We start from the raw sequence: 3,706 nt of genomic DNA, 5'->3' as shown, positions 1-3,706 counted from the left end.
CTCTGCACCTTCTCTGTAACATTGTAGTTTGCGCTGTGTTCTGCTACTCTAATGCACTTTGTATGGGATAATCTGCCTGTATAGCACTCAAAACAACACTTCACTGAATCTCAGTACATGTGACAATAAATAAACCAATCAATCAATCAATTGTCCTGCTGTCTTGATCCAGTCTGGTCTACATGTGATTTCAGACCCAATGTGTTTGACCCTCAGCTGCCCTCTGACATGGCCGAGTAAGTCCCTCAGTGCAGGGGAAATTATACATGGGTAGTACATATTGACCTTGCCAGAAATGTTTCCATCCATGAAAAAAACATGAGGGTCCATGCACATGAGTCTAAAAGATTCATTCGTTCACATGGACTCTCCCTGAAGGCAGGTCTTTGGGTCGTTTCTTGCTGAGGCTTCATTAGTAATAGTTTTTGCCACTTCTTTCCACTCTGGGGGGCATGTCAAGGATGTAGGTCCCAGATCCACCTCAGCTAGAACAGAACCAGGACCAAACCAGAGCTACTGGTATTATCATTATAATGTTATAGCAATGAAGGGTAAAGAAACGTATCAATTCAAACTAGTGATATATAAGTGTTGATTACTTTTTTATATAGAATCTCTACAGTGCAGAAGGAGGCCATTCGGCCCATCAAATCTATACTGACCTTCCAAACAACATCCCATCCTATCCCCATAGCCTTGCATTTTCCATGGCTAATCGACCTGGCCTGCACTTCCCTGGATACTATGGAACAATTTAGCATGGCCTAGCCACTGAGGATGCACATCTTTGGACTGTGGCAGGAAACTGGAGCACCCAGCGGAAACCCACACAGACACAGGGAGAAAGTGCAAACTCCACACAGATATGATGTGGAGGTGCTGGTGTTGGACAGGGGTGAACAAAGTCAGAAGTCGCATGATTTCAAATCAAGGTATTGGACAATAACTTGGTGTTGCGTGACTTCTAACTTTGTCCACACAGACAGTCACCCAAGGCTGGAATTGAACCCATGTTTCTGTTGCTGTGAGGTAGCAGTGCTAACTTCTGAGCCACTGAGCCACCAAGCCACAATGCCACCCCAAAACCTTTTGCAAAAACTTTTTAAAATCTCGGTCAGTAAGTCTTTCTGGAACCTCGTCAGAGACCAGAGAACCCCTGCAGTGTTAATAGAAGATTGGTAGTTTTGTGCTTGTTTTATGACTATGAATGGAAACATTGAGTGCAAAAGCTTTTTCCTGCATTAGGATGATTAATAATTGATATTGGCTCAGGAAACCCAAAAATCAGAAGTTTTTGAGCAGTTTTGCAGGAGACCTGACTCGAGTCAGAATCACAGCATGATATCTTTGTAGAAAGTTAGTTTCAGTAACTTCCAGACCAGGAGAGTTTGGTAAGACATCGGCAGATTATTACAAAGCTGAGGGAATCTAAGCTTTCAGTTTTGCGTGTTAGGCTTCACAGTGCACAGATAGAGCAGGACACAATTAGTTACGTTGAATTTGAAGAATTGTAATAGAGGGGGTAAAATCTCTGGACTTGATGCTGTGAACTGTTAATGTCAGGAAATAGATGAAATATTTGTTTTCCTGTGTGTTTTAAGATCTTTCTTACTCTATTCTACATTTAGATAGCTTGGGTTGTTTTATTTTATTAGAATATAGAACATAGAACAGGCCCTTCGGCCCACAATATTGTGCCGACCATGACACCAAATTAATCTAATCCCTGCTGGTTGCCCTTGGTCCATATCCCTCCATTTCTAGTATGTTCATGTGGTTATCTAAAAGACCCTTAAATGCGCATATTGTATCTGCTACTACCACCATCCCGGCAGCACATTCCAGGCACCTACCCGGTCTGTGTAAAAAACTTGTCCCTCATTTCTCCTTTGAATTTTCTCCCTCTTTCCTTAAATGCATGGCCCCTAGTATAAGACATTCTTACAACACTATCTATGCCTCTCATAATTTTATAAATTTCTTTTGATTTCCTCTTGCAAAATAAACTTATGTTCCATTGTTAAAGAAAATCTGTAGTCACATGTGTCTACGTTTTGGTGCTCATGGTACACCACAGCATTATATTAATTAAGAAACACACACCTCACCAATTGAGTAGCCCTCTGTGCCCAGGATGAAAGATTAGATTCCCTACAGTGTGGAAACAGGCCCTTTGGCCCAACAAGTCCACACCAATCCTCGAAAAGCAACCCACCCAGACCCATTCCCCTACATTTACCCCTGAACCTAACACTATGTCAAAATGTCAAAAGGACTCTGAGAGCGAAGGTTACACGCACACAAATGGTTAACACTGTGGATACCATTTGCTTGTTGATTGAATGATGTAACTACCTGCAATGCAACTGGATCAATCATTGAGAAAAATGGTATTTGAGAGCAGGAATGTGGTTGGAAGTTTGTGGAGTATAGATGACAAGTTGAGCTGAATGACCTTTGCTGGGACTTCTATATACTTTTTCAGGGGGTTATGTTCATGATTCTGCTGTTGCCATTTACACCACCTCCAGATTCATCTTTTGCTTCTCTTTTACTTGTCTCATTATCACCCTGCTTGAGGGTTGACCCATTGAACTGATTGAAGATGGACAATTTTGATCAATAAGGGATTTAAGAGTCATGAAGGGCAGATAGGAAAGTGGAGATTAGCAGGTCTGCAGCAGCAGTCAAGATGGTAAGAGAGCAAATGTTTCCACTCCAATGTGACTATTCTCTGGATTTGAGGTTGTTTTGAACTCAAAGTGCCGACTCAGGCCTTCAGATGCATCTAGACTTGTAGAGTTTTTTTGTTAGGAAAGTAAAATCCCGCAGAAGCTGGAAATGTGAAATAAAAGCAGAAAGTGTTGAAGAAACACAGCAGGTATGGCAGCATCAGTGGAGAGAGAAATAGAGTTAATGTTTCAAGTCCAGTATCACACTTCTCAGAACTGTTATGGAGCCCCAAGCTGAGGGCCTGCAAAACTCCTTCAGGGGCTCCTACAAAGATTTAAAGAGGAAGTCACACATAAATGTGAATATAAAATAAATAAATCAACCTGAAATATGCTTTACACAAGAAAGGCACTGAAATGAAGATGTCATACTAGACTCAAAAGACTAACTTTTATTTACAACAATAGAAATGTCTGGGAAAGCTCAGCAGGTTGGCAGCATCTGTGGACAGAAATCAGAGTTAAAGTTTCGAGTTCAGTGACCCTCAGAATTTTTTTTAACAATCACTCATGAGATATGGATTTCACTGACTGGGTCAGCATTTATTGTCTTTCCCTAGTTGCCCTTGATTGAGAATATGATGGTGAGCAGCTTTCTTAAACCCCTGTTGTCTGTGTTTCTCCTCCACCTGTGCTGGCAGACCAGCTGCGTTTCTCCAGCATTCTGTACTTATTGTGTAGTTTTTGTCATTTCAGACCTCCAGCAACCACAATGTTGTGCTTTTGTTATACAGGAATCAGGACTCCAATCAGAACAACCATGATCTTTCTGAGCAAAAGCAAAGTACTGGGGGTGCTGGAGACCTGAAATAAAATGTTCGTGCAGGCCTCCTCCTCCTCTTGTTTCTCGTGTAAAACATATATTTAGAATGTGTGACTTCCCCTTTAAATCTTCCCCGGAGCCCTTAAAGGAGCCTCAGGGGCCCTTAGGTGGGGCTCCAGAGCTCATTGGCTGCAGTTTGTACAGGGGCTGA

Source organism: Chiloscyllium plagiosum, unplaced genomic scaffold, assembly GCF_037043375.1.
Source record: "Chiloscyllium plagiosum isolate Xiang-an unplaced genomic scaffold, Cpla_swu_hap1 HiC_scaffold_46, whole genome shotgun sequence".
NCBI lineage: Eukaryota > Metazoa > Chordata > Chondrichthyes > Orectolobiformes > Hemiscylliidae > Chiloscyllium > Chiloscyllium plagiosum.
Note: the sequence above shows the minus strand (reverse complement) of the source record.